Source organism: Fukomys damarensis, unplaced genomic scaffold (genome assembly GCF_012274545.1).
Source record: "Fukomys damarensis isolate Sample0158 unplaced genomic scaffold, DMR_v1.0_HiC HiC_scaffold_26, whole genome shotgun sequence".
Classification (NCBI taxonomy): Eukaryota; Metazoa; Chordata; class Mammalia; order Rodentia; family Bathyergidae; genus Fukomys; species Fukomys damarensis.
The window spans coordinates 11,246,975-11,274,137 of record NW_022900938.1 but is presented as its reverse complement, the minus strand read 5'-3'; positions in this window follow the sequence as shown (position 1 = coordinate 11,274,137).

Below are 27,163 nucleotides of genomic sequence, written 5' to 3'. Positions count from 1 at the left end.
AAAAAAAAAAAAAAAAAAAAAAAAAAGAGGAAGGGATCCATGTAACAAATGACAATCTCTGTCACAGCTAACAGCTTAGAAATTTCCTCAGGAAATTTTTTAAAGCATAAGTAGACTTTAAATCTTGGGCAAAGGTGTTAGGGTTAATGTTGTGTCCACTTGACTGGGCCATCAAACGTCCAAGTATTTGGTTAAATGTTCTGTGTATGTCTGTGAGGCTGCTTTGGATGGAAATTAAATTTGAGTTGATAGACTGAGTAAAATAGATTGCCCTTTCCAGTGCAGATGGGTCTCCTCCAACCTGCTGAAGAGCTGAAAGAACAGAAAGGCAAAGTCCAGAGATTTCACGTTCCCTAGTTGACTGTCTTTGCATTGGGACATCAGCCTTCAGTCTGAAACTTATTGACTCTCCTGGGTCTGAGCCCCTCAGATACCATTGGGAATGACACCATCTGTGCCTGGCTGACTGAGGATCCCAGAACTTCTCAGCCTGTGCAACTGTTTGTTGCCAACTCCTTACAGCAGACCTATATGTCTACGACTCTAACCACTGATAGAAGTAGATCACATTGATTTTATTTCTCTGGAGGACACAGACTAAAACCAAAGGATAAAAATGTGCTGTGGAATTAAGATGGAATGAAGGATGCCACCAAAGCCAAAGTTATGTGCAAGGGAGCAGGAACAGAGAACTTGGACAGATTCAGAGAACCAAATTTGTTCCCAAAGTCAGAAGAAGAATCCATAAATGCAGTCAGGAGTCTGCAGGAAGGTCCTAACTTTACACTGTAATGAAAATGAAGGGCTACGGAATGTTAAAAACAAGTATGAAATAATCCTAGGGATTTAATATTACTTTGACAACTGCAAGAAAGATGCTTTGCAAGAGCAAAGGATTTGCTACTAAATATTGTTAAATATCATCTACCTTGAGCTCTGTGACATTTGACAAGGAAAGATGATAAATTTAGTCAAAAGAGCATGCACTTCAAGTCAGGCAGACCTGAGCATAACCCTTGCCTTGGACCTATGTTATAAGAATTAGATGGTTGGTATGTGAAGCTACCAGCAAAATTTAAGACCAATAGCATGTACTCAAAGAAGAAATGAGTTCCTTTCATTCCACTTGGAACACAAAAGTAGAATGAGTTTATCTGAGAACAAGTGAGAAAATCTGAGATAGTTTAAGCTCTGACATTTGAATATTCCTTGATATTACTAATAACCTTTGTGAATAATTATGACCTGTAAAAAGAATAGCAAGCAAAGTTCAAATTTGTAGCCAGCAAATTAAAACTCTGAGTAATCCTAGCCCAAGTGCTTACTCGTGGGTACTCAGTTTGAGAAGTAGACAATAGCATATTGAAAGAATATTAGTAATGAGAAACATTAGTAACTCATAATAAACTCATAATAAAGCATAAGCAAGAAAATATTTTGTAGGGGTAGGGGGAAAAGGTAAAAACCAAGATACATCAGGTAAAGGTACAAGATCCAATGATGAATGTAACTGCACTGTATACCTAAAAAGTACCAATAAACTTAATGAAAATAAAAGAAAATATTTTTATTGAAATTACTTGACTCTATGTTCAAGTACCTATATGTTTCTTATATCCTGTTCACTTGTTTATGAAATATTTGTCTTTTAATCATGTTTGTATTTCATAATTAGATACATAATTTCCATTCCTCATCATTCAGTCCCTCAAAGAAAATAACTTATTCTGCTTAGTTTATTAAAACATTTAAGAAAAGTAATTTAAGGTGTGATAGCCTGAAAAAAATGAACAAAATTACATATACTGACAATCAGAAGGATTTCACAAAGAAGGCAAACTGTATTTAGTAATTTGAGACCCAAATGGATAAAAACTATTTTTTAACTAATACTAAATCAGAATTCCAATGAATAATGTCTTTTCTTTAATTAACAAAGATATTAAACCCTTGTTGTGTCACTGCTGTGGCACAACCTTCCCTACTTTGGCTGCTGGCATGGTTTGGAAGTACCCATCCAAGACCCATCGATGTGTCACAGGCCTGCGGCACTAGTGAGAAGGGGTGGGACCTCCAGAAAGTGGCACCCAGTGGTAGGTCCTGAGTCACCAGGACCATGCTTTGAGGGCCACACCTTGTCTCTTTTTGCTTCCCAGCTGCCATGGGTTGGCAGCTTTGCCCCAGCACATACTCCTTTGCCACGTGCTTCCATTGTGACCAGAATCACAGTCAATGACCTCTGAAAATAGAGGCCCACATACCTTTCTTCTTTTTAAGTTGATTGTCTCAGATACTTTGTCACAGTGATGGAAAGCTGATGAACATACTGTGCTTCGCAAGTATTGTCTGTGTCTTATATGAAGCTTCCAGCCCCCAGGGCAGGGCAGCACTGGTTCTCAACTAAATCTGCACACTTAGACTCAGCAGGGAACCCTTTCAAAAAGCACTCACACTTAGGCTGTACCTTAAATCACCAAAAAAGACTATTTGGGAGTGAATTCCAAACACGGAATTATTTCAAAATTCTCCCCAGATTATGGAAGAATGTGAATTTCTTATCAATTCCTTTCATATTGCCTCTATACAATGCTTCAGTCTTCAGGATCTCATATTTGGACTTTTGCAATAGCTACCCAATGTGTCTTCTCATAATCCTAGTCACATTGTCAGATCTAATGCCCTAAAACAGTCTCATCAAAATTTAGCCTGCATAAAAATCATCTGAGTGTCTTTTTAACAAAATTTAACAAATAGGACTTAAATTGGAATTCAGCAGATCTTGAATAGAGACTGGAATTCTAAATTTCTGTCAAGTTCTCGGGTGATGTCCAAGCCACTGATCTGCAAGCCACACTTTGAGGACCAAGTCCTATTATGTGTTAAGAGATAAATAAATTAACAAATAAAATATAATGTTTTCATTATTTAACACCTTATTAGGAACATAACATTTTTTTAGTTCTTTTTTTTTTGTACCCAGGATCAAAGTCGGATCCTTGTGCTTGCAAGCCAGGTAGCAGAACCACTGAGCTAAATCCCCAGCCCTGAACATAACATTTTTAATGTTATTAAAGCAAAAAGTACATTCTTACAAGCGTAGAAAATTAACCTCACATATCTAAATGCATTCTTATGCATCTGTGCAAACTAAGAGGTAGAAGACCTAAGTATTTTTGATTACTTTTCATTTTCTTTTTTTTATATATATATTTTGTTCACATCTCTAACTTCTTTCTCTCAAATTGAACACAAAATTATTTTCAATTAATTACCAAAGATGTATTGATTGTTACATACAAGACACCATAATCATGAAGAATGCTACTGGTATCCTTTCCTAAGTCTTGGCAATTCTTTTTTCTTCATTTCTCTTAATTTCACCTGACATTATGAATTACAAAGTAGAATTTTTCTACCGTATATTGAAAATCCATGCTAGTTAATATGTCAAAGACATAGTCTTCTTGAGAGCTTTAAACTCTAAGTTCAGAGGATAAGTTTGAATTACAGTGAAGAGCTCTGTCCCCTATGGACAAGCACTGTAAAATTTAGTATTTGTCTTTTTGCAAGATTCAGGGCCATGTAAACTAAATGTACAAAGTGTTGGCAAATATCACTGAATCATTTCAAACTATAATTTTTGGTGAGTATGAGATGAAGTGAACTATTACAAAAATAAAATTCAAAAACTAGAGAAACACATTCTAGGTGACAAATTTGATTCAATAATCTTCCTCTGCATCTATAATTTATATTTTTATAAAGAACTTCTCATTATAAGAGTTTAGAAATTAGCTATGGTGTTGAGAAATGATATATCATATGCATATTCATTTTAAATCTCAACAACAAGAAACATATATACTGAAAACAAGACTTCCAGAAATTATTGACAATTATTTAATTTCAGGGCAATGAAATATTCCTTTCCTTTTTGGTTTTCCTTAGTAACTTGGGTTCTTTGGCATTGGAAGTTAGACTGGAATAGGACTTAAAATCTCCTAGGTCTCCAGCTTGCTGACCATATATCTTTAGGCTTAGGCTCCAAAACTGCCTGAACCCGTACTCTATAATAAATATATAAATATTTTCTATTGGTCTGTGTCTCTGGAGAACCCTCACTAATTCACTTTTCAGTGGGTGTAAAGTTTGTCATATAAGATGAGATTGTTCTAATCATTTGCCATATAACATTGTGCACATAGTGAATATTATAGTATGTACACCTAAACTTTTAAGAGAATAAATCTTGTGTTTGTATCACAATTTTTAGAAAGGAAACAACAGAATTGTGATAAACAAGTCAATATATTTTGAACAGTGGCAGCCACTGAAATAAGTACTCAAACTCCTAAAGAAAGTCCCTTGAAAAAGACAACATTCACTTGAAATTGTAATGCTTCTAAATTCTTCAACTATATTGTTAGCATTTTAACCAAATGGTGTTTTACTATTTGTAGTTTTCATCCTTTGAATGTAAAGAACTTTGCACAAACATTAGGGTGTTTTAAAATTTGATTTTGAAAACGGCTATCAACTAGTAAATTATAAGAAGTATTTTTGAAAGCAAGCATTCACCGTTCTTTAGTTCATGGTCTTAGAACCAGTGTAAATATCATGAGAGATGTAGTTTTAATATTTAGAGTTAGCACCTGAGTCATAAACACAACACAAGCTATTACACCTGAGAAATCTTGAACGTGTAACCTGAGAGTCTTTCTAGCTTGAAATGAATTACAAGAAATGAAGTGAATAACAAATATGTCCCCAACCTAAGGTTAGAAGTCTTATGAATTACCACACCAAAAAAGTCCCCAAGTCCCAAATATTATTGCAAACATCATCTACTCTGTTGTTATGCATAGAACTATTTATAATATCAAAATAATATGATATTTGGGATTTTTCCACTGTAATTCCAGTATTCATAATAGTTATAATTTGCTTCCCAAACCACCCTTGAGAAAAAACAAACATTAATGAAGTCACTGGAGAAATGCTGTTGCTTAGGAACATCAAAGAAATTTAGCATGGATTGAGGATTTATTACCATATGAGCCACTGAAATAGGCAATTGGGTGCTTTTCCTTTGATTAGATGTTATATATCAATCTGGCATCTCTAATACTTCTAAGTTAAGCTGATAAATGAAATCAATTTTATATTACATTATTCAGTGTTTGCTGTTTAATTTGAAATAAAATTGTGCTCTATCCAAAAATACAAACTATAGAAATATATGCACAATAATAACAAATTGTAGATTTTCTCTAGTAAATATTTTTACAATATTCTAGGTTTTATTCAGTTTTGTACTTTTAGTTCTACTTGTCACCTTTCCTCTTTACCAGGAAAAACAAAGAAATTGATACATTTCCTGATGGCTAGTGATACAAGAGCCCTTACTCAAAGAAAAATATGTTAGTGATTTCTTATCACTAACATATTACATGTCAGGACAGTTTATGTTTACAATTGTAGAAATAAATGACTCAGATTTTAGATTTTCATGAAAAAGATAAGCCTACAAACTTAGAATTTTATTATGTATAGCATTAGTTTTAAAAGTGACATCTTAATGTGAAAAATAAAGAAAAAATTCAACCATTCGTTTTGTCAGCTAACCTTTAGAGCTGTGTACTAAATCATTTTTCTCAGATTAACTCAACATATTCATCTGTTTGGGAGAAATACAGCTCATCTTGTGTTCCATTTAAAACCTATTCATTGAAGCAGAACAAAGAAGGTGTCAGGAGAGTATAACTAATAGCTCCCACCTCCTCTTTTGTATTTTATGTATCATTATTATGATGAAGGGGTGGTAGAAAAAAAGAAGGGGGAGAACTGTTGGGTACATTACAAAGTCAAACTGAGAAAACAAAGGGAAATTAATGTTTTCTATTTTACTTCAAATACCAGATTAATTATTAGGATAAGGAACAATTTGCCACATTGCCTGGAAGATTTCCTAAGGGACATATCAAATAGAACTGAAGGTGCCAACCTAAAAATAATGGTCTTCTCATGTTAGTTTAAATATTTCCTAAAAATCAAGAAACATCATCAAATCATTCTGACTCAAAATGATTTTTTTCTTACCTCAGAAGGAACTCATTTCATAAGTAATTGATTTATTCCTTTTATGAGTGCATCAACAAGTAGTTAATGAGTTACTGTGGGCTAGACAGGATGTTAGATGCTGGTAATCTATTAGGGAACAATATAGATAAAAGTCCCCTCTCCCCTTAGAGCCACACTTCTAGTAAAAACAATAATAATAACAATATCAATAGATAGCAAAATGTTAGGCAACAAATAAGATTTTCAGAGAAAAATGAAGCAAATATAGAATTTTATAAGAGTGCTTTTCCTTTTAGGATAAAAATAATGGGTTTTCTGAAGAAATGACATTTGAGCAGAGACCTGTATTTTTTTTTAAAGGGACTGATTGAGTCACATGAATATCTGAGAAAGCACATTGCAGGGAGTGGGAGAAGTAAATGCAAAATCCCTGGAGTAGGAGCATATAGTACATTAATAGACAGCAAGAAGGTCTAAATGGCTACACAGTAGGTCAAGAAGAAGAGAGGCAACATGTGCAGGCTAACAAGATACCCAAAATCAAAATTTCATAAGTCCTGTCAATTACAAGAATTGTGATTTAAAAAGCTTATGTTCAAAAAAAAGAATTCTGATTCAACTAGTGATGTAGGAAACATTGGGAAAGGAATAGGTTTGGAGGAAAGATTTCTGTTTCACAACATACAAGATATTGATCTGAAAGCCCAGTGGAGATTTTGAAAAAGACATTCTGACAAATGCTGACTGAATTCTTGGAAAAAAAAAACTGTAGACATAAATATGAGTCAATACATTGGTAGAAACCAAAGTCCTGGGACTAGAATGTGTGTAACTAGAAAAACAAAAAGAGGCAATAAAGAATTTATGAAGAAAAAATAAAATCACGGAAGTCTACCAGGCTCTGAGCAGTGAGGTGAAATTAAAAGCAGAAGTAAACAGTATCAGAGTCAAAAGTGCTTAAAATGCCGTGAATAATTATTGTTAAATTATGCTAATAAAGTAAGATAAGGGTGGAGAATCAACCACTGGCTTTGACAATCTAAAGCTAGTAATGATTAACAAGAATGATTCTAGGGTGATATAGATGATGAAATAGGGTGATATAAAAGAGGAAAGTCTTGTTGGAGCAGGCAAGAAAAAGTAAGAAGAGTAAATAGAGACAGCCTTTCTTGGAAAAGATTAAAAAGAGATGGAAGTGTGGTGGTTGAGCCTCACTGGGTCAATTTGATTGGCCTGGGAGTCAGGTAGGCGATTGGTGGGGCACACTACTTAATCTGTCTGGGTGAGTCATGGAGGAGGCATGATCTCAGATACATGGTGCAGTACCTGGTTCATTCCTCTCTGGCACAGTACCCCTGTCCTAATTCCCAGTTGCATCATCAATCCTGAAGCCAGCTGACTGTGGGCTGAATTCCTTCAAACAATGAGCCACAACAAATCTTTCCTTCAAGTTGTGAGAGTAAGTATTATGCTTCAGGAATAGGAAAACTGACTAGTACAAAAAATTTGTAACACAAAAATGGGGTCATTGTTGGGAGTACACCAGACCATGAAGTCCAGAAGCCTTTGGAACTAGTTTGCCAGTAGAATTTTCAAAAAGCTTGAGGATACAGGCTAGAAAAGATTGAGAATTCTGTAAGCGAAGCCTGATAGGCAATACTGGTCAGAGTTCAGAAGACCAGAACACTGAAAAAATGCAGTCAGGCTCAGGTGATTTCATTTGGGAATAAAGACTGTATTTGAAATTACATTAGAGGCTTTGCATGCAATATTCTGGCCCATGTTCTGAGACTTCACAGTACACTGAGATTAAGAACAATAGACTAATTAATGTAGCAGAGAAAATTTCCAAGGTAGCCCAATGTTTGAGATATGCCATGGGTACTCCTGGCTGCCTTTGTCTAGATTTATAGCTAAAATTGGGGGTAAAAATGCAGAGCAGAGAATTTAAACTTTGGCCCAGAAGAAACCATGTGTAAAATTGGGCCCAAAAGAGTTGTAGCCACTAAAAAGATAAGAACTATTAAAAAGAAACCAAGTATTTTGAACAGGGACAAGAAGAAAGATGTCTTGAGGGCATCTTGACAATTAGCAATGCCCCACCCATCACAGGCTTAAAGGTACAAAGTATAAATCTTTCATTTGAAAAAGATCCTGTGGTTCCACTGCTCAAAAAAGGTTGCCTGGGTAATTGTTTCTCCATGATTCATTTCACCATGCTCAGCCAGTCAGGCACTCAGAGGCCTCTGTAGCCATGATCAAAAGGGCCTCGCTACTGGGCACACTGGCAGCAGATCTTGGTATCATCTATATGTTACTGATTTTATTAGCATGATGAATGCAAAAATTGTGGAATCAAGGAAGTTTCCACCCAGATTTCAAAGAAGATCTGAGAAGCCAGGCAAGGACCCTCTGCAAGGGTAGTTCAGGACACTTATGAGATGAATTCAGTGGTATTGTGGAGACCCCTGGAAGTCAGAGATGTCAGGAACATGGAACATCTGTGGAGGAAAGCTGCAGGCTTTGACTGGAGCCACCTCATAAGGATCGCAAGGCTACAGACATGGGGCCCTGCAGAAGTCACATTTTACCACAGAATGTCTCAGATGCTGAATGTGGAGCTATAGGGCTTACTGTTTGCCCTGCTGTGTATTGGTGTTGTTTTGGTTTGATTCTTTTCTATGCTCCTCATCTTCTCTTCTGGAATGGGAATATTTACCTTGTCCTCTTGTTTCTTCAGATTACATAACTTGTTTTTCATTTTTAAAGAGGTTCACAGGTAAGAGTTTTCCTTGGATCACAGAAGAGGCTTTAATTTGAACTTCTGAAAATTGCTGGAACTGTTAGGACTTCGGGAAAGGCATTATTGTGTTCTTGGTTTTATGTAGGATAGTTGTAACATGTTAGGCAGAATTATTAACTTTTTATTATGTTTATTTGGAAATTAAGTATGCTTAAGGAGATATGTTTAGATGTCAAGTTGATAATAGGTGGAATGTGGGTGTTAAGCTTCATTGTATCAAATTAATTGGCTTGGAAGCCATTTAGATGATTCGTAAAACTCACTTCTTGGTGTGTCAGGGTGGCCTAGCCTGTGGTACTACATCTAATCCCTGGTCCCTTCCTTTCATTGTTGCCTTGCTCTGGCTCAGAGCCACCATGAACTGAGCAACTTTGCTCTGCCAAATCCTTCCACCTTGGGTTTCTGCTCTGGAACCAGCTGACCATGGACTGAATCTCCTGAAACTGAGTCAGATGAAGTCTCTCCTTTAAATTTTAGGAATTGAGTAATTATGAGAGAGCTGATTCATACAGAGATACAAAAATAATTATCATAAAGACTATAAGATCATGGGGTGGTACTTGAAAGACAATAGAAAGTCAGGGAGAGTAATTTTAAAGATATAAAATATTTTATATGTTGTTGGAAATGGAGGAGTAGGGACAAAAAAACTGTTAGTAAAGAAAGAAATGACAAGTTCAGTATCTTTAAAGGGTAGAATCCAGAATATAGGTGGAAATGTGTTTCTAATAATGGCAAAGAGAGTTGATCCTTTTAACAAGTGGTTACAGACATAGAAAGGGTCAAGAGCTACTGGTGTCACCAAAAAATATTTATATTCTCTGGAAGCTGTTTTATTTATCTATACTTGTCTGTAGCTAATCAGTTACCCATTCAGATCCATGTACATTAACCTATAGGTGTGACTTACAACTCTCTATGGCTAATGGATTGTCTCTAATTCATGCCCACAAACTATATCCCATGTATCATCAATAATCCTTGCAAATGCCAACCAGAAGTCTTGTTATAGCAGCCTGCGAGAGAAGTAGGTAAGGGAGAATCTATCACTATAAGTTTTGCATGCCTCCATGCTTGGGCAATGTACCATTTCCTATAGTCCCAACTGTATCCATTCCCTGAGCCAGAGAAACACTTGTTTAACCACCACTATGGTAAGTTTCTTCTTTGATACCAAATGGGGTTTATAATTAGGTGTATTGTTCCTTCTTAGACTGTTGTGCAAGAGATGGAAAGAGAAATCAGGGTACAAAGGAGTGGAGAGCTGTGGAAACAATATTTCAACCCTTTGGCAAAAAGTAAACATTAAACAACAGCTTTACTACCAGAAGTGGTGGCACACACCCATAATTCCAGCACTTGGGAGGCTAAAGCAGGAGAACTGCCATAAGTTTGAGGCCAGTCTGGGCTATACAGTGAGTTCAAGGCCAGTCTGAACTACACAGTGAGACCCTATCTTTAAAAAAAATCAGGGTCAGGGATTTAGCTCAGTGGTTCTTGCAGCCTGCCTCACAAGCGCAAGTCCCGAGTTCCACACAATAAAAATTAGCTTTACTGTCTACTCCTCAGCTTTTCTGTGCCTGAAATAGCAAAGCCCTGATGCCTTAAGCCAGTTAGCTGAGAACATGAGCTTCCTCCTCTAACTTCTAGCTCCTTTCTCGGGTACTGTCCTCCCAATCCACACCATGAAGGTCTACAAGAGATAATGACTGCCTAGAAACAGTGGCTCTAATCTGCTTTCAGTGCTGAATGTCAAGCCTGACCTACACCAATCCAAACAGTTTTACTCCCTGCCCCAATCCATTCCTCTGCATTTGAGAACTTCAGCCACTGGCTCCTTCGAGATTCCTAGATTATCCACGCTGAATTATTTGTTTCTTCCTTACAGCATCCATTCCTAATCTTCTACTTTAACTCCTCTACTGCACTTAATTCTCACCCTCCTTTTTCTGAGCCCAGGTTGCTGAACATAACAACCGTCTCAATAGGAGATAAACAAGCGAAGGTCTTTGATGATGACTTCTCTACCTATTCTTCCTTCAATCTGTGTAACTTACCTTCATTCTCCTTCTACCATACTGAGTAGCTGGTGTGCTTTCTAAATCTGTCATGCTGTGTGCTGGTTCTCCACCTATTCGGAAGATGCCCTTTCTCCTTACAAGTCATTCTCTGCTTCTTCATACTTCTAAATAGAATTCAAGCTTCAACTCTTGGAAACTCATCCCTGAATATCCAAATCTTTGGTTCTCAAACTTGAGTATCCATTGGAATCCTTGGATTCGGATTTAGAATCTCAGATTCAGAGATTCAGATTTAACTGTCCTTAGACAGCGTCTGGGCAGAGGGATTGTTAGTGGCTCCCCGGCTGATTGTGACACGTAACCAAGGTTGAGAACCATTGCCCCGCACAGTACCAGGGCTGAAGTTGGAACCCAGAGCATTTTATTTGTCATTGTCAGAACCTCTCATCCTGCACATTTTGTTATCATCTATGGAGTATGTTATTAAGACTCTACATCACAGGGCCTGCTTCAAAAAAGCAGCAATGTTCCAACAAGACTTTTGGGTAAATAAAGGAATACACGTTTCCTCTCTATACATGCCTATTGCTTTTCTTTTCTTTTAGACAAGGGCTCACTATGTATGTGAGACTGACCTGGAACTCACTATGTAGGCCCAGGCTAGTCTCGAACTCACAGAGATCCTCTTGCTTCAGCCTCCCGAGTGCTGGGATTACAGGCATGAGCCACAACACCTGGCTGCTTTTCTTAATGATGTAAGAAAATCTAAAATATCTTGGGGAAAAAAATCACAATGGAAAAGGAAAGAAATAGTATGGATGAAGGTGATCATGTGATGCAAGGATGAGATGTTAAGACTTCCGGAGCCAGGAAAAACTTAGAATAGTCCCTAAGCTACACATGAAAAAATCAGCCAAATTCTTACAAAAGTAACAAAATGAAATCACTTACAGTCACACTTTCTCCCCAGTGTCCTATAAGTGTCAACATAAATGAATCTCCAGAACTTCTCTGGTACCTGCTGTTTCATAACTCCCCTGATTAGATAACATGCCAGCACTTTTCAACTTTATCCTCTCCATTTCATCCCAAGTCAGAGAGACTCTTTCTAAAGTCAGAAGAACGACCTTTATATTAGAGACCTTTATATTAGAGATTCCCCTTATTTTATCATCCAGACTCCATCTTTTTACTCATTTTGAAAGTCAAATATAGATTTTTTAAAAAGACAAAAAATAAGTACAAGAATAAACTCTGCTGAGCCATGGAATATGGGGTCTAATGTCTAAAATTACTTTGTTAAGACACTCTACAATCACGGCATGCTTGGCCTCAAGTAAATAAATGCTACCTATAATCCAAATGTCAGATTATTAGGGGATGAATATAAGCTAATTTTGCAAAACAAACAAAACCTAAATTTTCATGCTTAGGCACACATTATTATATAATAATATATAATATATTATAATATAATTTAATTTTTATTCAATGTATAATGGCAATTATACTAAGAAATCAAAGTATTTAAAATACAAATAATTTTTAGGTTGAAGGAAAGAAAAATTTAAGGAAACCTGGCCTGCAATTTATTGAAAGGTAAGTGTCAATATAAAGGTACAAGATCCCAATGATAAATGTAATTGTATTGTTTGCTTTAAATGTACCAATAAACTTAATAAGGGAAAAAAGAAAGGCTAGTGCCCAAAGCTGATAGCAATATTTAACAGTTCAGAGAATCTGAAGTTGAAAGTACTGATTCATAAGATTTTTATAATCCCTGATTTATAAGAGAATAGGTATTTTGGAAAAGTGGTCATATTGAAAATAATGATTTTGGGGTTTTTTTTGGGGGGGTTCTCATTGAGTTTATTGGTACATTTTAGGTATGCAGTACAGTTACATCCATCATTGGGATCTTGTACCTTTACACAACAGGTCTTGGTTCTCATTTTTTCCCCTTGTCCCTGCCCTCCCTTCACCCTCTCCTTCCCTCCCCATTTACATACATTTTATTTCCATTTTTTTCATTTTCTCAGGGATAAGGGGAAAAAATGAGAACCAAGAACTGTAGTGTAAAGGTACAAGATCCCAATGATGGATGTAACTGTACTGTATACGTAAAATGTACCAATAAACTCAATGAGGAAAGAAAAGAGTGTATCCTCAACATGCATCCATTTTCCTATGAATGACTCCGATTTCTCATTCTTTATGGCTGAGTAGTATTCCATTTTACAGAAAAACCACATCTTCTTTATCCAGTCTCTAACTGATGGGCAAATGGGCAGTTTCCAAGTGAAAATAATGTTAATAAGGGATTTATGAAGCATGCTATCATTCTGAAGCTTTAAAAAAATATTATTTTTCCATATTTAAGTTAAACTTAATTCATTCTGTGCTTTTCTGTTTGGATATAATCAGGTATTACTTTTGTTGCTGCTGATGTTTCTTTGGGTTTATGCAAATAATAGATGAAAACAAGTATCTAAGTTTGTCTTTCTTTGTCAGTCTCCAGTAATTTCTACATTCCACTTATAATGTAGAAAAAGAAAATTATTTTGCAAATGGTAAATTCTTAGAATGGAGGCTTCTTTTGATGATGAAAAGTACAGACAGTGAGAAGGATTTGCTGACCCATTCAGGCCATGGAAAGGAGGGAAGCTCGCTATTAGGTCAGAAGAAAGCTAAAGAGAATTGCACATTTATGTCCCACATATGGGCATTCAGGCTTAATATTTTTATTATCATGCTGTCTACTATTTGATCCCTACTTCAACTCAGCATCATATAAGAATTTTCTCCAAATAAATAATTCTTTACAACTAGTAATATTTTATTGGATATCTTTCCAATATTTGTTCTACATATGCCTACTTATCTTTGAATATATAGTATATAATATTTTTAAAGGTAGTTCATTTTAGATATGCTATTTTGTAATCTTTCTTCTCTATTTGAAAGTGTTTCATCAACATCTTCCCACGTCATTAAAATTTCTTCTATAAATTTTTTGTAAATTGTCAAAACATCTCAATGTAACATCCAAATACACATATATAATGTGTAATGAGCAGACAAGAGTAATTAGTATGCCCATTGCCAATAAGAAAAACTTCTAATAAAATTGCTAAAGATGCCACACAATTTAAACTTTGTTTAGTCCTTAGCAGAGTATATATATTGGCAACATTAGTTGCACAGCTAAAATACTTTGGCATAAGTTACACAAATTATTTTCTTGTTGCAACACATTTTCTTAGGTTTACCAATTATTCGATATACTTTGAAAGCAAGAGGCAAGAATAACTAAAATTTGGAAATAGAATTGAATAGTTACTGAGTATTAATAATGCTAGACTTGGTACTAGAATTATTTCTTACATTAACTCACTTAGTCTTCACTGTAATTGTGAAGTAGATTTTATTAAGTCCAAGGTATTCAGAATGCACTAAAATAAAAATATCAAGTTATTTACTCAGAATAGCATTAATGAACAATGGATTTAGGACTGGAATTCATGTTTCTCTAATTTTATTCAGTATCTTTTTATGATACCATCAACAAATTCATCCTTAACAAGCCATTGTGATATTCATGGAGGCATCTGTAATCATTGAAAAAGGTGCATGCATATTTTCTGAATTTCACTGGACAAAATAACCTTCACTGACATTTCTTCATTTTGTAATTTCTCCGCAGAAATGCTGAATCATGGGATAATTTTACAACATATCAATAAAGTCGATTTTTCAACTGTATTTACAGAAAGCAAAGAAACTTTAATAAAAAAATGTGAAGTCCTTTTACTGATTGAGATATCATAATTATGCTCTTCTGTGGAAAGTCTCTAAGAGCAACATTTGGCATGACAGAACACTCTGTCATAAAAAATTTACATTAAAATGTTATTCTGCACAAGTGGCATTTGTCAGTCTCTTCCAAATATCAAACAGAGGAATAATCCTCAAATCAATTAAATGCTTCAGGCTTTAAAAAAATTGTGAGGCAGTGCCAATTTTGAATACGATCCCAACATCATTGCAGTTATGCCCAAAAGCATCTGGACAATGCATATTTCGAGATGACCAAAGGCCTATTGATATTTTTATTACAGAATCTCATGACCCTAGTCACATACTTAGGGTTTAAAGTAATTACTGTGAAATGTCACTAGAATAGGACTTCTATTTCACCTTGGAAATAAATATTTTTTAACTCTGTTTCATCATTTCTGTGTTATAATGATTCAGTGTTTATGAGATATTCTCAAATGAGAATGTATAAGCATAGAAGGAAAAATGATCTTCAAATAACCTTGAATAGATATTATGTCATGTTAGTTGAGCAAAAGAAAAGAATGAACTCTACAGCACTTGTTACCTGGATTTTACATACAAAAGACATGTGAGAGGAGAGTCTCTCAATACCTGAAACATACACACAAATAAATATGCATTCTAAAAACGCAGAATGTCACTGCCATAGGGAGTTGGCCTCCCTATCAATTTGCGTTCTCAACCCAGAGATATAACAAAGACACCTCTCAGCAAAAGATCAGAGTAGCATGTATTTCCCCCAACAGATGGCTGTTATTTGGATGACACTTAAACCTCTCTTCCACTTCCCACTTCCACTGTTGTCTAAGGTTAACAAGCTTTTCGGCAATAACAGCAGCCAATACCATTCTCGTTATTGCCTGAGTTCCAGACAATAGCTAAATTCACTGCACTTTTCTCCCTTGCTGGAAGTAACAGGACATTTATTATGTATATGTGAATAAGCCAGTGAAATAAGAGTAGTTGCCATTGTGAGCAGCAATCCCTGCCATTATAAAGAACTAAAAACACAAATTTATACAGAGGAGAAAGATTGGCAGGCCCAAGATAAAGATGAGGGGGCCAGGCTACAAGACTGCCCGAGTGTACCTCAGCCCTGGAATTCACTCTTATGTCTTCCACTGTCACACTAGATAGTACATCATGAATAGAATGCTGTAAAAATTATAATGTGACTTCTGAAGTCAGGTCATAAAAATCTGTGCCAGCTTCCCCCTTGGTGGGACACAATACCAAATAACCAGAATTTAAAAGAGGAGACATTTATTTGGTTCACAGTTCCTGTCCATGGTCAGCTAGTTCCAAGACAGAAGCATCACAGAGAAGGTATGTAGAGAAAAAGCTGCTTGGTTCATGGAGCTTAGGAAGTAGAAAGATAAGAAAGGCTCAGAGACCACATATGGTACCCATGGGACAGCCTCCAATGCCTACCCAAGCACACCAAGAACTCTGCTCCAGTATAGAACTCAGGTCCTTCACAATGAGGTACATCTTCCACCCTTTTTAATATGTATAAATTTTTTATTTTGAAACAGGGTCTTATTAAGTTGTGTCTGGACTGGGCTCAAATTTGCAATCCTCCTGCCTCAGCCTCCCAGAATGCTGGGATTACAGGCCCGAGTCCTCACATCCAGCCCTGGGACCTTTCTTAATCCAGTAAGCTTGACATATCATGTTGACAGTCACACCTTCCTTCTCTCGCGTCGCTCACTCTGACACAGAAACAGGTTTGCCATGGGTCAAGGGAAACTCAAATAGACCTGTGGAGATTCCTGGGGTAAAGAACTTGAGCCACCTCCAACTTCAGCACCAACTTGACTGCCAGGTGACTGCGGTGACTGCGCCATCCTGACAGAGTGTCCTCCGCCTCAGTCAGTCCTTCACATGACTGCATCCCTGGTGACCTATAATGGCTGCCTCTGGAGAAAACCCTAAGTCACGAGACTAAGAAGTAGTTGTTCATGCAGCAGCAGGCAACTGTTTCCCACTGTCTCTTACCTCTATCCCACACATTTCCCATTGCCCATCATATGCCACTCCGCCATCCTGTCTACACTACTGAGTAATCGTCCCTAGTCAGTCCTACCTCTGGAGTTACCTAATAAAAACACAAACTTGTTCCTGTTACTCTTCCTTTACAAAGCTCTAATGATCCTCAAAAACCTAAAAGATAAACCCAAACATATTTATATACAAACCCAAAACAAACAAGTCACAATGTAGCTTTTCATGATCATCCCCCACTACTCCTTCGCCCTTCAACATATTTTTTAAACTCATGCATACTAAACCATTCCCTCTTTTCCGCTCATACCTTGATCCTTTATCTTCTACCTATGCTCACACCACTCCCTACCTGAGGGAGTTGGCCCCATATCTCTCTCCAGAAGACCCTTTTCAATGTTAAGAACAAACGTTACATCTCCAGAGCCTTCACAGAAGCTTTCCCCAGGATAATGAGTTGTTCACTCGTGTGTCTTCCATCGGCACATTAGATACATCAGTGGTACAGTATTGAAGCATAATGTATTCCACTGGATGTGTTCTCACCTCCTCTCTCAAACTGTGCCCTTCCTAGGGAAGGGAACCTGCATCAGTAATCTTTCATCCCCAGTGTCAGCATGCTAAATGACACACAGAATCTCAATCAATGTTTTTAAAATCAATTCATTACAGTCTGAGTACACCACCTCCACTCTCTCATGTTCCCTCAAGCCTGAGCTGTGGAAGTGTAGAGACCACAGAGTCCTACTTATTCTGGTCTCCAGAACCTATTTGTTTTATTTTCCAATTGACGCCTAAACCTCCCCAGGCCCATCGTGCATTCTCTGGCGAGGACATTTGGATACAAAGGAACACAAAAACTATTATTTATAACTGTGAGAAACTGGCTTTGGGGAGATTCTATATTTATCTCTTAACACTATATGAAAAATAAAATACTTATTAGAAACCCAAAATAGTACTTTTCATTTAATAATTATAACTAATTGAAGGGCAAATAGTATGATAATGCAATATATGCACATAATGTGTAATGTTCAAATTAGGGTAATTAGCATTTACATCTCTTTAAACATTTATCATTCCTTTGGGTTGGGAACCTCTGAGCTCTTCCCTTCTAGTTCCTTATACCATAGGTAACCAATTGTTGTGAAGTGTAGTCACCACACTGTGCTGTACCTTAGAACCTACTCCTCCTGCGTCACTGTCCAGCCCCCTCCTCCTGACTCCTTCCCTTCCTAACCTCCAGTACCTACTACATAATCTACTTGCCACTTCTATGGGTCCAACCTAGTTAGCTTCTACATAAGAGCCAAGATAAAATTTTGTGGTCCATAGAAAGTTCTAAATTACCTAGTAACTGGATAAACAATTATAGTTGATGCTTACTTTTTTTCTAATTCATTAAAGTTTCATCGTTTTCCTGAGTAAATTATAGTATGTTCTCTTTAGAAGACCTCAAACAAAACCCTTCTACCTAACCACACTTCAAATCAACCAACTTGTCGCTTGGACCAACTTAATGTTTGATAGTTCACCATAAGTTCCCTTGTACGCACTTTTGTAAACTTGTATGTGTGCCTAAAATCCTTAAATATATATTGTTAATAAAAATAGTCATAAAAAACTGGAGGCAAATTCCAGCATAAAACTACATATTTCGGTAGAAGATTTTTAAGTTTTAAATGATATATAGGGTCTACCTATTTTCATGGCTTCAAATGATAAAATCAAAGTTCTGTTCTCAACAGGAGATTTTTCTCCATTTGTACAAAGTACAAATTATAATCCAGATGGCTCAAGCATGAAACATTCAAACTGGTGAAGTTGCTAAGTAATGGCCTCTATCATTGGTGGCAAATACATGCAAGATAAAATAAAGCCTTGATATAAGACATATTCAGAAGAGACTTTTAGTCATAAAACCATGCTAATTCTCAGTTTCCAGGAGAAAAAAAAATTTAGTTAAGCAAAATCAAAAGAAATGATTCAATCGACTTAATCTATCCAAATGGTCAGCAAAGAGAAACTAAAATCCTGACCATGAAAAGCAGTACTCATTTATTCAGCCACAAATTCACTTGATTTTTTAAAAATTTCTGTCTTAAATAGAGTGTCCTGTTTGCATTGTATTAGATCCTCATCATTGTAATCTACACTTCTTTGCACCCTAATTAGAAGATGAGGTCACATTTCCATACAATAGTCTCCTAAATCTTGTGTATAACTCTAGGTAAAATTTTATGTAATTTTTCTGCTTAGAACCATTACTGAATAACAAGCACTAAATATTCTGCTTTAAACAGCTATAAAAGCAGAAAAAATATAGGAAGCACCAGATGTTAATCGTTTGATAACAGGTAATGAGGAGCTGTAACCCACGAGAGGAAGGAAATCCTGACTCAGGTGAGTCCCACAGTCAGCTGGACTCTGGCCTGGACACCATCTTCCCACCCTGCACCAAGTCAGGGCGTCCACACAGAGCATGGCAGGCTTTTTGTAGAAACGGACAGAGTTCTCTCTCAAACCTACTTGAGAATGCAAAGGACTGAGAATAGCCAAAATCATTTTGAAAAAAAATTTTAAATGAGAGTATTCACATTACCTAATTTCAAAACTTACTATAAAAATTACGGTAATCAAGACAGGGTGGTGTCGGCATAAGGACAGTCAAACAGATCTGTGGGGTAGTATTGAGAGGACAGAAATAGACACCGTCATGTGGCCTCTTTTTACAAAGACACCAAAGAAATCCAATAGGAAAGGAACTAATTTTAACAAAAGATATTGAAACACCTGGCTGTCCATGTGGACAAAAAGGAAACTGAACTTCAAATGTGCCTAGCACAATACTCAAGAATTAATTTGAGAAGGGTCATAGACCTGTACATAAAAGCCATTAAGTGTTTAGAAATTCTTTAAATGCTCTGATACCCTTTTTAAATGTATGTGTTACATATATTTCCTCAAGGCTATGATTTTCTATGTTCTTAATGATGTCATTTTGATGAGCAGTTTTCAATTTTTAGCAAGTCTAATATATCATTTTTTGGCTTATACTTTCCATGTCTTATCTAAGAAATCTTTAAGGCCAAAACTGGAAAGATATTATTCTATATTTTCTTTACCTAGTGGATACTTAAAATGCAAAAAGGCTGCTTGACATGATAACACCAGTACCTTTCTCAGTAAGTATTTTTTCAAGTGAAGGAATGATCAAAGGCTGCTAAGAATATTCACTCCCACTTCTGGGCAAGACCATCCATGGAGAAGAGCAAAAGGTGACTGCGAATGTCAATTTTCTATTATTTTTGGTACTAAGCCTTAGAGTTTGATCCAGAGGGAAAAATAAACCACACTACTTCTTGCTCTGTGTTCTTAGATATGAAGAGAATAAACAACGTGACATGTAGTGGGGCCTCGCTGCCTTGTATTTGCAGTTTCACTATTCACGGTTTCAGTGACCTGCATGGTCAACAGGGATCCAAAAATACTGAATGGCAAATTCCAGAAATAACCCATACATTTTAAACTGTGTACCATTCTGAGCAATGCAGTAAAATTCCTCACTGTCCTACTCTGTCCCTCCCCGAGCCTAAATCACCCCATTCTCTGCCCTGTCTACTCCGCCCACTCCAAGAGTCAGTTCCTAGTGGCTTCGGGTGGCAGGCCGGCTGTCCTGATACAACACACTGTGCTTGTACTCACAACGCCCTCATTTACTTAGTAACAGCCTCAGAGTAAAAGCGGAATGATGTGGTGACTCAGAGAAGCCAAACAGAAGCTGGAAAGTGCATCCTTTCAGTTAAAAGGTGAAAGTTCACAATAAGAAATGAAAAAAAATCATTTTCTGGGTTTGCTATATTTACGTTGTAATAAGATATTTTGAGAGGCCACACTTACATAACTTTCATAAGGTATTTTATTAAAATTATTCTAGTTTATCATTAGATCTTGTTGAGAATTACTCTGCCTAATTTATAAACGAAGTTTATCATAGGTATGCATGTATAAGAAAAACAGTATATTTAGGATTTGGTACTATCATTCATTTTCAAGCACCAACTGGAAGCCTTTTAATATATCCTCCCATGGATAAGGGAGCCTACTGTACTCAAAATAAAAGTTATTAAAAATCAGAAACACAAAAACTCTTTCATCTATGTGGCATTTTGTTAGCAAAAAAAAAATTACACAAAGATTAAATAAATTTTTCCTATCAATACAGAATTATATTATCAATCCTGCATCATACTGAAATTCTGGTAAATCTTTGTCCTCTGTTTCTAAAATGTCCTTCATTAATTATTTAAATTACATTAAAGTGCCAAAATCTACTCAATCATACAAATTATAACTTCTGTAAGTGTTAAGAAAAGCATAAACATACATAACTTTGCAATTATATCAAACTTCAGATATATGCAAAGGTATAATTCCAGAATCAAATTTATTCAAAACCAATAAAGTATGCGTTTGCCCAAGAAATGCCTAATCTAAAGCATGAATGTTAAACTATTACATATACTATTGTATGATATAATATCTAGATATAATCTATTATATTACTTTGAGACTTAAACTTGCTATTATGTGTGCACATTGCACACAAAGGAATATACCACGCCACATCTCAGTGGACAATGGACTGCATATAGCATTATAGAATGGATCATACAGCCTAGGTGTGAATAGACTTTACCAGTGATGGTGAACCTATGGCTGTGTGCTGCAGCCAGACATTTTGTTATCACTCAAAGCTCTAAAAGGTTCCCCATCATTAGACTATACTACGTAGGTTTGTGTAAATGTACTGATGATATTAGCACAACAAGAAATTTGACCAATAATGCATTTATCAGAACACATCCCTGTTACTAAGCAATGCAGCAGAACCTGGGTGCACAGTGCAGTCGTGCGTACTGACCTGGCCATTCACCTAGTTGATGTGGCCTTGTCCCACTTTCTTGTCTCCCCTCTCACACTTGGGGTTCTGTATTGATCACCAAACTAAAGGCACATTTCAGTGAGAAACTATAGAAATTGGGAGCTTATCCACTCATATCCATAGAAATGAGGGTGCATCACCTTTGCATTCAATTTCAAATTTGGCAGAAAAATCAAAGAGACAACAACTTGAACCAGATGAGGGTCACAGCTGTGTATCAGCCCATGACCTGGGGCTGGCCTTTGAGGTTTGAACTTGCCAGTCAGTGTCAAGATTTGTTCTAGATTTTGGAAATAGGAAAATGAGTCAAACTCAACTTAAATCCCTAGAGTGAGATGGCTCTCACTCTCCTCAATCTAACGTAAGTGGGTTCGAGTAGCATCACACACTAACTTCCTCTAACGAGGACTTTCAGCCATTGCTTTTATACCAGATGTCAATGGTATCTTCAAGTCTAATTACTGCACCATGATGGGTCAAACAGCTTGCTGTTGCAAGCATCCCTTGTATATTGTTGGATTAAATGTGAAACCCAAAAGTGATACATCACTGTTTAAATGACATTAAAGTAGTAATTTACCATTTAAAATTGAGAATCGTTGCAATTTAAAAATCATGACTAAGAGACGATAAATTGGCAAAAGTCTCCTTCCTGATATTACTGAAAATTACAAGTAACTAGCATTGCCTGGAGAAAAAAAAAGAATTCTAAGAATAGAATAGGTATCTCTTCATGGCAGAGTAATGCTCCACTGTGAGACATTTGTAGGAAAGTGAATGTACCTTGAGACCATAACGTGAAGTGAAATAAATCAGACACACTAGCTTAAATATCTCATATCTCTTATATAAGAAACCCAAATTATAAATAAAAGCAAAATAAAGATAAAAAGATAAAAAATAAAAGATAAAAGAGATAAAAGGAAGTAGGGAGAGAGATCTTTCTCGAAGGGGAAGGGGACCAAGAGATGCAGGGAGGGAGGAGGGGAGGAGGGGAAGGGGGTGAAAAAAGAGATAAGATGCATTGTGCACAGGCACCAACTCCACACGAGGGTTGTGAACATTATGTACTGCAAATGTGTACTAATAATAAAATAAATAAAAAATAACAATGAGGAAAAAATATGATATGCATAGTGTAATGCAGCATATGCAGATTTCACTAACCCTTTAAGTTGTTTCACACACAGTCCCTTGCCTCACTCACTTCATTTAATAAATTTGAGTCATATATATACTAGGCACTATTCTAAATGCTGGGGTTACAATAATGAGCAAAACAATGTAAATACATAAGATGGCACAATCAGGACACAGAGTCTAACAGGAAAAGCACCATCAGTCCATCGCCGGTTAGGTATTAGAAGCTTTGTGAAATCACTTATGTGCTTTTCATACCAGTGCATGTGTGTACATGAACAGCTGTGGACTTCAGTGTAATCAGGAGGTCCGGGAAGCCTCCTGAGGTGTGAGACGAGTTCTGGCTTCATTCACTTGGGACATCAGGAAGGGCTACACAGTGCCTGCGGTGGGAGTACACAGGGAAGAGTGGCCGGAGGCGGCAGAGGGGACAGCACGCTGTGATGAGACAGGTAAATTCGGCTGAGAAGACGATCTGCAAAACCGTACAGGCCTTTTTGAGAACTAACATCTAGCACGCTGGAGCATTTCTATTGCCTATTTTGTTGACAGAATACCCTGGTAAGATTTGTAAACAAGAAGAGACCAACGTCGATAAGAAACGCATCATGTCTTCCCTTCCCGAGGAGGTGGTGAGTACTTTTGTGCACGAGAGATGGCTGCATTACGCTGCGTGATAGAGGTGCTGTTGTCTAAGAGTCCGTAGCTCAGATGTAGGTGACGTGTACTATGCTAGGCAGTCTGTGCTTGTCCTCAGCGGAGCAATGTTTAGTCTCGTGGACCACAGGAAGGTGTTCCTTACGGCATTTTGAAGTATAACTAATATCATGGAGGTGTGATCAAAGGGAGTCTGTGTCACCCTTGCCTTTTTAAGTAAATATTCCCCACTCCTCGAGCACGAAGAGTCTAAGCACTACTCTTTCAACACACCCTTGCCAGCAATCTCCTAGCTTTAGTTCTGTCATGAGAAGCACTTTCATGAAATGCGAAAGACTGAAAAGAAAGAAAGTTTGTCCTCCTCCAGCTGCAAAGCACAAACACACGCCTTAAACTGTGAGCGGTACGAGTTGACCAGAAGCAGGGCAGAGCGGAGCAGTGGTACGGGGAAGGGAAGAGAGAGGACAAAGGTCCCTGAGGAGTGTGTGACCACTACAGTCAACCGAGGCCCAGCCCTAGCGGGCGGGCTGTGCAGAACGCAGGGCAGCACTGTCCCACCGCAGGGGCCGACTGCAGCGTCTGCCTCCGCGGTGGAAGCTTGTTTCCGCGGCCCTTTGCCCTCTGACACTCACGTCCTGTCCCACGGACAGCATCGCCCCACTCAGCCTCTGGCCGTTAGAGGTCACAGATCAACAGTTTCTAAAGGTGCAGAATTGAACTCTCAGTGCTTCGGGAAGTTCTCAGAATTGACCGAGATCCAAAATGAGGATATGAGGTTTGGCTGCTTGGGGGTCTCCAGACAGACCACCGACCACACTGCGAGGGAGCAAATCAGCTTTATTGCCGGCGGCTTCAGGAGGTTCAAATCACCTTTACTCCCATTTCTGTACTTTTATGTTTCTATGGGAGGGAGGAAACAGCAACCTTAATCACTGGGGAAACAGCCAACAACCCAAACATAATTAAGCAAAGGGGCAATGAAACGGGGAGGAGGGGGTGGGCAGGGCTTTCTGAGGTCGCCTTGCTCTGCTGAGTTTTCACTGCAGTAGTGACTAGAGTAACAATATATCTTTCTCAGCAAGGATAGTTACCCAGTTAGCCCATAGTTACCCGCTTTTACGCCAGTTTTCACAGTGATAGAACCCACGACTGTTTTCAGGACTGCCGTAAACTGAACTCAGTGGCATCAATTTCTTCAAACCCTGCTTTTCTGGATCTGATAGATACCCAAAGCACTTTCTTCTAACTCTTCCTTTTCTCAGACTTCCACATATATTGTGTCTAATTTTCTGTATTAAATGTTTTCCCTCTGCGGCCATACCACCCTGAACATGCCCAATATCATCTGTGTGAAGTGTTTTCCACCCAAAATGGTTTCTGCTTTCCTGACAACCCCAGACACTATGGGGATAAAGATATGAGGACCTTCAAGAAATATTGATTATCTAGAAAATTTGTTCTGGTCAAAATTAGATAGAGGAAGGTGAAAGAAAAAAAATCTGCAATAATTAAATAATGATATGGAAAAAACTAGATTTGTTCATATTGGAAAGAGGGCTAGAAGAGAGAAATAATTCTTTCCAAATATATAGTTTGATGCAATCCTGTGACACAGAGTAGGAACACAGGAAACAGTTTGATAAATGTATGAATCTGTATTCCAAAGAGATTTCTGGGTGGTGGCATAGATTTAAAAACCACTTGAGTCCCATGAACACTTGAAGGTAATTGGTATTTCTCAGAAAGACTATTTAAAATGAGAATAGGCATAAAAACTGAAGGTAGGAGCAGAGAGAACCTGGAAAGGAGACTGAAGCACTGACTGCCAGTAAAACACAGAAAGACAACTAGAAAAGAACTGTATCAAAGATGCCACAGAAGAAAGCGATTTCAATACTGACTGAAACATCAAATGGAAGAGACATGGAAAGAAATCAGAGGTCTTGACGCATCCTTGGAAGTGAACAGTGGCGTAATCATTCGTAATTGAAGCAAAAGCCTTCTCAGTGGTACAATATGGACAGTGACTAAAAGAGGTTGAAATTTAGAGATTTAGCTATGAATATGAGTGAACAAAGTTGCCTGAGAAATACTTATATAAATGTAAAGGTCTGTTTTATAAATTCTATTACAAATTTTCATGCCATCCATTACCTATCTGTATAATCAAATTCCTAAAAACACTGTAAATACAAATATTTTTAGCTTTTAAATATGTATTCAATATTGCATCAGAGTTTTAGGACTTTGCTGTTTGTGTTAAAAGAAGAATCGTTTTCTCCTGACTTACTAGTTTATATCTGGGTATTCATTTAAACATTCAACTTGCCCCTCATGGAAGTAATATCAAAAAAAAGTCTGTGCTCCCTCATGGACTCAATATTTAGCTTCTCTGCTACTTCCATGTTGAAAGTGATAAAGCATTTAATATGCTAGCAGCTCAGAAATGCTTGTGTTAATTGAGAATTTGTCAGGAGGTTCCCCCTGGCTGCATGTGGCTAAGTCACAGTGGTATTAGTAGGATTACAGCAATGCAACTCAGTAAGCTTTTACAGTTTTTGATTTTTAACTCAATTCATGGCTCCTGGCATACACTACTTCTTAAAATGAGAATTTAGAAAATCCTACACTGAAAGCAGTATCTTTTTCTCTACATTAGAATTTATGTATGCAGTACTATCATTAAAAAGTCTATGAGTTTATATTCAAGAACCCAATTAGGTTCTATGCTAAACACCACGGATACAAGCATCAGGGAGATATACCCTAGTGCAATTTTTTTTCCCCAACTACATCTTACGACCAATTAGAGATTTGTGAAATCAGTATCTTGAGTTGCACCAATGATTGTAAAGGAATGGAGTGGCACAGAATGAGGCAGAAAGTATATATTTTAAAAGTATTTTTAAAAGTATATATAAAAGTCTATATAAAACCTATAGTAAATATACACGTTACTTCAAGAAATTTAAATTTTTATTCATAGCTCACATAAAATGATGTAATATGTATTTCTAAGTATGTTTGAGGTCAAAACATTTGAAAGCAACTATTCTGGAATATCTAATAGTATAGAGTGTGGCTGGTGAGGATCCCGTGGGACAGGCAGATGAAGAGCACTTTAAAATAATAATACAAGCACGGTGATAAAGGTGATTCCGTGGTGAGCAGAAGCTGGAGGAAAGCAGTTTGACCAAAGAATCATTGAGAAGAAATGGAGGTATTTACCAGTAGGTGATTCATTAAATAAAATTCTAAATGCATGATGTAAAAATAATTTGAAGTAGTACTCTCAGAAATATGTTTATGCCTTGAAAAAGTCTAAAGAATACTACTTTGATATGAAGACTTCACAGGCTTCAGTGAGTCCCCTTAAGGAAAAACAGAGTCATATAATTTTTATCCACAAATTTGTTCTAGAGTTTACTCTTCTAGTTATAAAATATGCCTTGAAAGGAAGAGTGGGTTATTCACATTTGGATATTTTCTTGAATTTGTTGTTTTGCTATTTAAAGTAGTTGTCTACATATTTAAAAAAGAGGCACATATTCAAATTGCAGTGTGTATATTTAAAGCATGTGTGTTAGGTTTTAGAATATTATCAGCAAACATACTCATCTGGAGTCTGATTTCTTTTTGCTTTTTTTTTTTTTTTTTTTTTTTTTTTTC